Below are 12,640 nucleotides of genomic sequence, written 5' to 3'. Positions count from 1 at the left end.
GGCGCGAGAGTATAGAGGGTAAAAGGATGGCTGACCACCCGGGAGCAGTCGGCTTGTGCGCCGCAGCGCCGATAGAATTGCTCCTTTCTTCCTCTTCTTCTTATAAGCTCTGCTCCCAAAGTGCGTGCTCGATCATAGGTCGAAAATATCGAAAAATTTCCACGCGCTCATGTGGAACAGGGAAAAATCCACAACGCGCACTTTTTCGCGCCGGTCGCGCGAGTTAATTCACAATTATAAATGATGCAGCACTTTGCTATTTAGCTTCAGTACAAATAGCTCGCGAGCGCGTGATTTATGATTTATACGCTTGTTTCGACCTGTGCTCTACGCCGCCGACGTCGTTCCTCTTATATATATATATACATATAGGATGGACGTGCAGACACATATACGTATGTATGTACGCGAGAGAGAGAGAGAGAGAGAGAGAGAGAGCTGGCGTTTATTTTTCTACATAGCGACGCAGTTTCTTCTTCATATCCCGTGTATGTGCGAATGTATACGCGCGGAACACGAATCGGGGGTGCGACTCGAGCTTAATCGGCTTATTTAACGTTAATTGCTTCGCGGCAGCTCTAATCCTCCATAAACAGGCGCATTATACTATATAGCACGTGAATAAAATGCAGCGCGGAAACATTGTTCTGCACCTGTGGCAAAAAAGCTATACTCTGTGTATACTCGCGCCGCTGTAATAAAACCAAATGATGATTTACAACGCTCTCAGCTGCGAGCGCGAAAAGTATCGCAATTTTTCCGAGTAACGACGTCACCGTTACGAGACAGAGAGAGAGAGAGAGAGAGAGAGAGAGAGAGAGAGAGAGAGAAAAGTGACTCTGTACATATAGTTCGTAATGGGAGGGTGCGAAAGACACCGCCGCTTCGTCGATCTATAGATCCCCAGCTCGTATAGAACCGCTGCGCGTCGTTTCGTGCAATCACACCGACACGTACTGTGTCACCAATCATATTGCATATATGGCCGTAGTGAGTGAGAGAAGCATCTCCTTTCTATACGCTAGCTGTGATTTGCCGTAATAAGAGCAATTTTCATCGACATTTTCCTCGGCATTATATATATATATATATATATATATATCCTTTTCCTCTACAGCGAAATCGCAGCTTCTCTGTCTAGTGTGTGTATGTCGCGGTGTGTTTTGTAACTTTGCACGATTCTTCGCACGAAAATCAATTTAATCGAAGCCCGCGTATACGTCTATGCGCTTATGCAACAGCTTCTCTAATTAAAAATATACATATATAGTGTCGCGTCGATTAAATGCTTCTCGTGAAAGCACATATTATGGTATAGTGCCTTACTTTCCACACACATACACACAAAATACCTCATATCGCAACAACGTATATAGCTGCAGGTGCGATATATATTCCGCATCGTTTCGTAAACGCTACACCAAGTGTGTGTGTGTGTGTGTGTGTGTGTCGCAAAGGTCGAGTATCAATAACTCATCCACAAACAACATATCCCGGCCGTACGTGTCTAGCTCATTAAGGAGTAACAGAACGAGTCATTATTGCCACGTCATTTGATTCCAGAGACGCGCGCTGCGCCACAGAGCCGTAATTCACCTTCGTCAAGCTCGCGCGCGCGCATTTCGATTTCAAGAGCCTATATACACACAAGCTCTCGCGCGCGCACCGGGAAAAATCGGCTTATATACGTATACGAGTTTGCAAAAGGATATCGCGAGCGAAAAGAAGAGGCAATTTGTTAGTCCGGATGTGTGTGTATGAAGACTTTGACGCGGCGGTACTTGATCAGTTTATATACATACGCTGAGCGATGAATCCGGCTTAATTGAAGGCGCCGCGGGAAATCGGGTGTGTATTATATATATTTTCGCGAAGACCCAAGCGAGAGATGGATCGTCTCTTTCGATCCCGTGTAAACGTGTGAAATCCCTCACTCTCTCGAGTGGGCCGAAAACGGAAGGCTACTATTTTGAGAAGACTATCCCTCTGTGTGCACTGCTCTCGAGGCGTCATAAAATAAAAAGGGACCTCTGCGGAATGCCGCCTTAGTCGAAGGGAAAATAAGAAGCTAAGAAAGAGAGAGAGAGAGAGAGAAGAGAGAGCGTTCCGAGAAAATGGCAAGGGTCGCCTTGCGATAAAACTGCATCTCGCCGCGCACGCGCGTGTCCTTGAGGCGATAAAAATTAAACGAGCGCGTTAACCTAACTTAATTTTCTTTATCCCCTCCTCCCCCTGAGAGTCGTGTGTGCCGGAGGATTTAGAACTCATAAAAATCAGAGGGCCGACATTCCTTAAATCTCTCTCTCTCTCTCTCTCTCTCTCGTGTGTGTGTGTGTGGGTTGGTGCTGACCTCACAGGATCAGAGATGTTGATTGCGTTCGAAATTCGCGTCTATAATACAATACGCATACGCGCACGACGGTCACAAAAGAGAGACTCTTCTCTCTACACGTATACAGTGTATAAGGATCCTCTCCCACACTCTTGATGGGCTTCGCTATTAATACGAATGACACCGTACATTCCGCTTGGCGCGAAGGCCGCGAAATTGAGCCACGATTCGAGAGAGGATTATTGCTCCAATTGCAGGCTTCTTCTTCTTCTTCTTCGAGCTCGCACTTCGCCATAAGGCGTATAATCTTTATCTCCGATTCGACGGCCTCCCGTCTGTGTGTAAGTTTATTTTTAGACCTTAATCACCGCGAGTTAATGCACTTTTTACACGCATACACACGGGCTTTTTCACGTATCCACATGCCCCGCGGGAGAGACATCGGTTAAACGCCTAGAAACGGGGTATGCTATAACTGTATATCCTCGGCTAATTTTCTGGTGTGTCGAAGCGCCGAAATATGAAGGATGAGCCTCGGTCGTGATTAATAAAAAATACGAGAGCATATATAGAGGATACGGAACCGGGCTTTAGATGAAAAAGGCGAGCTATATGGCATCGTTAGAAAGTCGCCGCCGTTAACGCGTTACAAATCAGTTTTAAATAATACATCGCTATTTTCGGCTAATTGAAACGAATCACAGCTTGTAATCCATCAAAAACACAGAGTCGAGCTTTGTTATATGTCGTCGGTATTTTCACCTCCGCGTGTAAAAAAAAATCGATCAAGAGCCTGAATGGGAAAAGCCTTCATTTTTCATCTACACCTTTCAATGCTGCTCGCGCTTGGAAAATAATTAAACTATTTTCGCCAACAAAAAAAAAAAAATAGACGAAGAAACCCGAGCACGTAATATCCAGCGCAAGAAGCTCACGGCCCGTATAATGAATAGACTCGTCGTTAATGGTGCTGAGAGCCGCGGTAGAACGGATCGATTTTTATTCGACAGCTCATTAATTTTCATTCCACAAGAGTCGTCAGAGCATCAGGGGCCGAAAGTATATCGATTAAGCGCCGATCCCCGGCAGCATAATGGAAACTTTACATACATAATCTAATTGCAGCCGTTCTCGGCTTTGATCCTTTCCTTTTTTCTCTCTCGGGAGCAAGGGCGAAGGTGAGCCTCTCTCGCAATCACTTGCCGCCACAGCTCGTCAGAGGCTTAATTGCGCGGCTTCTTATACAGCCGCTGATGGTCGAGAGCGAGCGACTTAGTTTCGGAATTTTTTTTCTTCTTTTTTTCCGTATAATTCGCGAATAAAAAGCGGGACACGACCCCGACGAAAGTTGCATCATATTATCCGCGACGGATTGAAAATCGATGAGACACCTTATGAATATAAACGACGCGTAATCTACGGATTTTTGATAAAGAAGCGTCTGACTCGACTGAAGCTAGAGCTCCTTTCACGTATATTCGTAACGTTTTAATTCCAATCGCTTCTCTGTCGGGGGAATAAATCTCTCTCTCTCTCTCTGCATCTTATGATAATCGTATGCTGATAAGCCGCTGATTCTTTTTTCACCTCGACGCATTGATTTCTTTATCAACAAATATTCCCGAAACGCCTCGAAAAACTCGAGTCGTTCGATAATTCATATAACCGAGTGAGAAAAAAAAATCAAAGCCATCAACTATAGAAATTCGGATTTCCCTACGGGCTCGCACGTCCATCAAAATGTAGCTTCGAGCAAGATTTCTACTTTTCAACTCATCAGCAGTCGCGTAATGTGTAATATTTTCAATTAAAAAAAAACTGTGCAGTGTAAACGAGAGTCACTACGCAGCCCCGATGGAGAAAAAGGACCTGTGCTCGTGGAGATTCTCTCCCGGGAGATGAAATTAATACCGAGATACTAAGATACAGTAAAACTTTTGTCCGTCGGCCCGAGAGACCTCCTGGCTTTATGGGCGCAATCGAGCCGCTCGGTATCAAGTACATAAAAAGAGACTTTCTTCGAGAGCGGCTTCGGTCATTCCTCCAAGTCAGAGCCTCGGCTTCTTCTTCTTCCTCCTTTTTTTCTCTTCCTCTCGCTCTGCCTCCCATTTAAATTATTAATGATTGGGTCCCACACGCGGTCTCGCTCGCTCGCGACCCTTCTTTTCCGCCACCTCTCGAGGTGTTAACTCGAGAGGATCGTCTCTATTTTTTTCTCCTCCGAGCGAGAGAGCGATGTGTACACACGGCGACTACGGGCTGCTTTGTTTCCCAGGCGTGTGTGTACGCAGCGCGAGAGCTGACTTTTATAAAGGGGCGCTCTGTGTGATACGCTTCTTTCGGGACTTTCGAAATGGGCCGTGAACATGTAGCTCGATTTTTCATTCGACAGCTCGACTGTCCGTATAGGTGAGATCGATGCGCTCGATTTCGAGCCGTAGATATGATCGTATATACGAGCACACAGCGAGGGCATGTTAGGCGCGAAGCGTTGATTTGATTTCATTATTTGTCCGTCTGTCGCTATACGTCTCGTGTGTACGCGTTGATGTTGCACTTCTATGTGGACGAGGTCTCGAGGTGAGTTTGAGTTATTCTAATTGATATCCGATATTGAGAGAGGCAGTGACAGGGTACAAATCGCTCGCAGACGCGCGTTGATAGCGCCGACTGTTCTTGTTGCGATGGTCGGTGAGGAGGAACTTGTTATTTTCGTGTGAATCAATCGCGCTAAACGGTTCTGGACTGACCTTTTGCCCACTGCACTACTATGGACTTGTTTTAGTTTCTGGCTCCTGACGACTGGTGGCGCATGAACACTTTCTCGTGTTCCACACACGTTACATTTTAAGGTTAGAATTTTCAAATTTGGCGCCATTAAAACAACCAATCATGGTGAATTTCTGGATGTTAACTACAGCGCCGCTATTAACCAATCACATTTCTCGATTTATCAGAATCAACCAATTTTCCGGTATCACCTTTTTAAAAAGGAAAAGGAAATAAATAACAACAAATAAATGTTGGAAAAATTATAGGAAGGTATCAGAAATCGAACCCCGTTCGTCCGAGTGAAAGGCGAGCACCCTAACCACTCGGCCATCGTGCGAACTATTGGGTAACTCGCCAACCGGGAGGTTATGTCCAGCTTAGGTGTTTGGCATTTTATACTCAACTAAAAATCAAGATTTCCACCCGTATTGACCCGCGTCTAGATTTCTATGTTATGATTATACATCTGAACATGTCTTCACATGCTAATCTACTACACATTCACACTACTCTCGTATAGGAAATTGAGGCTAATATGTGCACGATATGCCAAATTTTATGCCCAGTAGCCAGATTATGTGGCATATCGTGGCCATATGTCCCTGTTAACAGGCGACGGTAAGTGGGCATAACATGCCATAAAATTATGGCGAACGTTTTATACATGGCAACCTAACCTTGCACATATTTATGCATATGTACAAACATGACCACACTCAAATGTACATTTTTATGTGGGTTTAGATATTAGAAACATTAAGTAAAATTTGTTCAAGATTTTATCAATGATGAAGTGTAAAAGTGATGATCTTGATAGATATTCTCCCAACTCAGTGTTCGAGTCAGGTCGCAAGCAGTATCTATCATTATATTGCCTTGTATGCAGTGTATTCATGCAAGATGTTTAATTTGTAGTGTAGATGCTTATTTTATTATGTAGGAACAGGCATGCAAATCGCCATGCAATATTTCAGCCCTCTAAGTATGATAGATTTTAATTGAGAGCATAAAGAAAAATTGAAAATATAGTAATCGTACAATCATTGAGAATTTGATTTTGCTCTCAATTAAAATCTATCATACTTAGAGGGCTGAAATTTTGCATGTTGATTTGTTTCAAGCTGTTAAAACAATATGTCCACTTGTCTTTATCTCAAGTGCTGTATTTTAAATTCTCATGTAAACACCCATGTGTAAATTTTGCCTCCGGAGCCATGGGCTTCGGGTGTGTATCAGCTAGCAGCAATTGAGTTGACAGACAAGCAAAAATTGTTACGCTAGCATGTTTCTACATAATAAAATAAGCGTCTACATCACAAATTAAACATCTTGCATGAATACACTGCATATAAGGCACTATAATGATGAATACTGCTTGCGACTGACTCGAACACTGAGTTGGGAGAATATCTGTCAAGATCATCAGTTTTACACTTGATTGTTGATAATCTTGAACACACAAATTTTACCTGATGTTGTTTCGAATATTCACGCTTACATAAAAACATGCATGCCAGAATAGTATACATATATGTTAGTGAGTTTTGAGTGTGATTATATGTAAATTTGTATGTATGAATATTCAAGATTAGGCTCTTAACACATTGCCTTGTATTTTCAAAATTTATTGTAAAATCATTTTTTTTTTAACGTAAATGATTTTAGAATTTACTGCGTCAAAAGAAATTTAATTATTAAGTTTATGGATTTTAGGTTATAAACCCATTGGTGGAGTCAAGTACTCAACATAATGTGGGCATATTATGTTGACATATTATGCTAAGAAAAATATAGCTAGTAGTTATTCACCGGTCATATCTTATGGCGTATTTTCTACGAGGTATTTAATTAATTCGCCGTACATACACAACGTTATTGTTAAAAATTCATCCACTCGAGACGAGAGAACGTTCGCAGGGTAAAAAAAGAGCCGATGGCGAAGCTGGCGACGAAGAACGAAGGAAGATTAACACAGAGAAGATATTTGTCATGCGCTGTCATCTCGAAAAATCGCCGAGCGCGAGAAAGCGAGAGAAGCAATGGTGCTTCTGACACTTATATACTGAATAGAGAACACGCAGTTATTACATATCACACCAGCGAGCTCATCCTCTCTCTCTCTCTCTCTTACCCGAGCAAAAAAGCGCGCGTCAACCGTTCGCTATAACGTTTCCACGATCGACTGCCCCAGAGAGAGAGAGATAGAGAGCCAGTATATCTACGCCGAGGCATTTTTCAAAAAACTGGGCCACAATGAATATTTCCTCGCTCGGGAAGCATCGAGTTCATATTAGAGCCATCTGCCTCGTTGAATGGGCTTCTGCATGAGCGAGCATACGAGGGAAGAATATATGTATACGCATGTTTATAGGGGAGAGCCAAAGAAGAAGAAGAAGAAGAAGAAGAAGCGAAGAGACAAACGGACTTGCAGCCAGTGTAGTATATATCCGGATTACGTACGGCCAATTGATCATGAATATACAAAGCTTGTGACGCGCCTTTCGTGTTTGCCGAGAGAGCTAGACTTCTCTCTATCTCTCTCTCTCCACAAAGGCATTCTGCAGTCTGATTTAGATATCGATCAGGAGCTCTACACAGCAGCGCTTAGAAAATAGCGAAGGTTACGCGATTTATCTCCGCTCGCGGTCCGGCTAATTTAGTGGCGACTCGCCTTAACCAAGCAGGATTTAAGATTCAATCGACCTCCCACATTTATAATTCGCGCTATAGATCCTCGTCTCCTTCTCTTCTCTATATGTATACGAGCTGCTCTGGTGGGACAAATCGAAGATCCAGTAATGCGTTACTTAGAAGGTCGAATTCCAAGCGCTTTTTCATACACGAAATTAGAAAGTAGCTAAATCTGCCCGTGTTTTAGGGTTATTTATACACCGGATTATACGTCTCGCTTTTACCGTTCCAAAACCTTAAATTAACACTACAGAAGCGTTGCAGCGCACTGGGCGATCCCTCGCTCGTCCCGTAAAAATCGCGGCGCAATCAATTCACACCTCGGCGAGATACACGACTCTCGGGAATAAAAAAAAAAGAGGCACACAAAGAAAGTATAGTCGCTCGATAAAAGAGTTACGCAAGTATATGTGTGCCTACGCCGCTAATTCGCACCTCGGGATATATATATATATATATATACCTATACCTCTAGCCTATATGGTGTGTGTAAGAGGGGCGAGGCTCGAGAAAAAAAAGGTTCCGTACAAGCTACTGCAGCCGCGCGGCGACAAAACGGATGCGGGGACAGCACGCGCTGGAGGCGTATGTATATATATAGAGGAAAAAAGGAGGAAGAAGAAAGGAAGCAACGGCGCGAGAGCGAAGATCGAGAGAGAAAAAAGGAGATCGACGGCGCACGCCTACGGCCGTGTGAATTTTCGAGCTTTACACCCCCGTTTCGTACATAATGTATATATACAGAGTTTGAAGAATTTTCGTGACACGTATGCATAATGTAATACACAGTCGCGTTATCATCGGCATAGCAGTATTTTCTCACGCGCAGATAGGGCTCTGGAGGGTAATTGCCATCGGATATGCATTACACGCGGCGAGGGAAAACAATGCGGCTGCGCAGTAGATTGAAAGTTCAAAAGCCGAGACGAGCCCGCGGAGCTGACTAGCGTGCGGATCCGGAACACTACGTCTATGTGCTATATACATGTATATTACACGGGGCCGCGAAAAAATCGGAAAAGCGAAGAGTGAGAGAGAGAGAGAGAGAGAGAGAGAGAGAGAGAGAGAGAGACTGAGAAGAAGAGATAAAAGGATTTCGGCCTGCGGTGTTTCCCACAACGCGCGCGCGCGCGCGAGGAGGGAAAAGAGAAAAGTGCTCCCACCGAAATTACCGCCGCTCACAGAGCCAGCGGTTACGTGACCTTATTCTAATTGTTCGCGGTCGCCCCTTTCTTATATTATCTTCGCGTGTATAATGCGCGAGAGGTGGTTTGGATTTGAATTTCCCGCGCCGGCAAGCTGAAATCTTGTTTTTCTCTCTCAAAACTTCCAAGAATTAGCTGCTGCTGTAAGAGGAGGAAAACTCGCGCGGCTAACGAAAGTCATGAATAAGTAATGATTAATAAAGTATCGCAGCCTCAATCGACTCCGATATGCCTTTAGAGAGAAGTCAAAGCGCGCGCACTTGATGATTTTGACACAATTATCCCATTATAATAGCGGCTTTTTTTCAATTTTCCAACGATAAAGCCACACTTGCAATTTATATCTTAATCCACGCGCGCTGGAGAGATAACGATTAAAAATTCAATTTGTTACAGATTAACGGCCCCCGTAATAACACTTAACGCTCTCTATACTCGTATAATCTGCAGCGGCTCTCTCGTATATAAGCTATATGCCACTACGGGGGGGTAATATATTTCCGCGGACAGTTTATACACGGCGGCGTAATTTATTTGACAAATCCGTAAAACGCGCCTCTCGCAATCCATTTTCCTATCGACGATACCGACCTATAGCTTCTCGCGCAAATTAGATCCGCGAGTCGGAGCTTGAATTTGAATTTTTCATCGACTCGAGCAACGTACTTTTAGAGACTTACGTAAAGTCTCGCTCGGTGAGCGCAAACAAGATGCGTGATTAATGCGAGCGCTCTCCTGCGGCTCATCTTTTTCCTCTCGTGTTTATGCGCGCAATTAACGTCGTACGCTCGGATTTCTGCGGCTCTTGTGAAAAAGAAAAAGAGTCGCGCGATTCGCTAATTCCTATTTTGAAAGGTTCGCACCTCACGCCGAGAGGAGAATTGTAAAGCCCCGAGAGTCGCTCGAGGGTATAATGCATTATGAATGGCGAGATCTGTCCCAGGAGGAGTGCAAAGAGCTGAAATTGTATTAACCAATTATACACCTCGCGCTATGGACGTTTCGCGCGTTAACGGACGCTTTTTTTTCTCTCTCTCTGCGCGCGCGTGTGTGTGTGTCTCCTCTAGTATTATATAGCCACACAGGACGGCAAATACTCCTCGATTTTCCGTTAGCCGGACGACGAGATTATTGCGAGACTTGTATATTAGCGTTAAAAAGGCGGGAACATTTATGAAATTTCAAAATATTCTCGAGGCGGATAAGGTTGTATTAAAATTTTCCTCGACCTCTGGCACTGACCCTCTAAGCATCACCGGCGGGCTATTTCGTAATAGCTGGAAATTATATCCGAGTATATATGTTTCAAATGCAAATCGTACATAAAATCCTGGATACGCGCAGGGGCCGGTATGAAAAAGGGCTTTCCATAAAGGCGCGCGAGTCGTAAACGTCGCTTTCAATGCCCAATTCCATCTCTAATGAAACTCGGCAGCGCCGTAGGTCGGAATGTAGAAAGCGAAAGAAACAATCGTAAACAAGTCAGCCGATATATAAATCATAAAAAATCGTGAAACATCCTACGATTAGACCTGAAAAAATTGGTTAAAAGAAAAAAAGATAAGGGGTTAAATTTATGCCGATCGAGCTTGCGTAAACTTTACTAAGCGATAATAAATCGAGTAGGTAATCGAATCGTCGAGTATCAGTACACTCGGAGAATTCGGGAAAAAATGCAGCAGCTCCTCTCTCCGCTGAGATAAAGTTCAAGCGACAAACAGTTCAAATGACAAGCCGAGCCGCGAACAAAAGCTCCCTCCCACGAAGAGAAAAAGTGCTGCTCCTCTCCGCCGACATTACATCGGACACAAAAGTCCTATAGCCGCAGAGAAAGAGATTCCTCGCTGCAAAGAAGAAGAAGAAGAACGAAGGAGCAGCAGAAGCAGAAGCAGCAGCAAAGAAGAAGAAGAAGAAGAAGCTCGGCAATCGGATACTCCGTTCTCGGGGACATTGGCATCACTGCCACTGCGAGTAGCGCAGGCCGGGGTTATAGCGGGCGAAGCTGCATCAGCTTCTTGCGCACTGCGGTGTGCCAGAGAGAAAGAGGAGGAAGAACGCGTATACGCGCGGCGGCGCATGTGCTGGACATGTTCGCACGCTCTCGCGAGGGATTCTCTATGGGCTGAAGCAGAGAGACAGAGAGAGAGAGAGGGACTGTGTGCACCCGTTCGAATAGTATTTATACTAGAGAGGATTATTCCGAGGATCTGTGAGAGGGAAGCTCGCTGATTTATAAGACTTGAATTGAATCGTCGTTAAGTTGTTGTTGCTGCTGAGATTTTTCTTCATTCGACGAGAGATGTGTGTGCAGTACTTAACGTTCGGGTCTCAATTTGTTTGGAAGAAAAAACTTTTCCAACGAGCAAATTACAGCCGGGAAACAATGGAGCTTTGTGATGAAAAGTCTCTGGAAAATATTTCTTTCTCCTTCCATCGCTGTGATCTCTAAAAGATGAAAATCGTGACGTTGCATTCGAAACGAGCATAGTCTCGTCGTGTGCAATCCGTTTTTCCTCGAAAACTCGAATCCATTACCAGCCGATCCGCTGACAATGGGACTAACCAATTATACCTCTTCCTCGTATACAATAACAAATTGCTTGAAAATTGGAAAATTCGCTTCGCGGAATACAAACTTTTCATTATAAACACAAATAAAACGCAGCAGCGACACAAGGAAGCAAAATCGAGAAAACCTTCCCTCGAGATAATCCGTCCTTGGCCTCGGGTGAACCGCGAATAACCGCGACGACGACGACGACGCTCTCGAAAGTGACTCGCGGTGTGACGAGCTTACTATACGCACTGCAGCGACCAGACCTTCCCACGGCGCAATATCTGCATAAACCGTCGAAAGAGTCAAAAAAAAAGAAACGAATATACAACTGCAGCGCAAGGAGGATTAATAAAGCGCCTCGCGGGGGATCGACTCTCTCTCTCTCTCTCTCTCTCTCTCTCTCTCTGTATATATACGAAATTGTCGCAGCGCGCGATAAAAGCCCCGCGCGCGGAGAAGCGTCCACCCGGGGGTTCCCCGGTTTTTACCTATATATGCAAAGGGAGAGATCGAGCGATGCGAGTGTGGAGGGCTGCGACCTTTATATTTTCTTTTTTCTCTCTCTCTCTCTCTCTCTCTCTCTCTCTCTCTCTCTCTCTCTCTCTCTCTCTCTCTCTCTGCTTCTTCTGATCCTATCTCGAGGCTGTTTTGACGTGAATTATGTCGTTATTCGAATGTCGCTCGCTCTCGCGCGCTTTCAGCCGCTCATTTGTGATCACAAGATATTCGTTCCAGCTCCGAGTCGAGTTTCTCTTTTTCGGCTCTTTTTATAAGTGTTACGGATTCCTCCGGCCATTAGTATGCTCGATTAACTTTTCTTCGTAATAACAAGACAGCTCTCTCTCTCTCTCTCTCTCTCTCTCTCTCTCTCTCTCTCTCTCTCTCTCTCTCTCGTGTGCGTCGGGGGGCCCTCTATATCCCGGCTCGCTCACTCCCTACACACTCGGACAGGTATGATTTAATAGAGTCTCTCTCCTTCACACAAAGATAGTACGTATACCGTTCCGAATTTCCGAAAAGCCGATGGAATAATCTCCCGCGGGCCATCTATATCTGTTGATTATAACGGAATACATAGTTCAC

The sequence above is a fragment of the Nasonia vitripennis genome, chromosome 4, assembly GCF_009193385.2.
Source record: "Nasonia vitripennis strain AsymCx chromosome 4, Nvit_psr_1.1, whole genome shotgun sequence".
In the NCBI taxonomy this organism is placed as follows: domain Eukaryota; kingdom Metazoa; phylum Arthropoda; class Insecta; order Hymenoptera; family Pteromalidae; genus Nasonia; species Nasonia vitripennis.
This window is presented reverse-complemented; position numbering follows the sequence as displayed.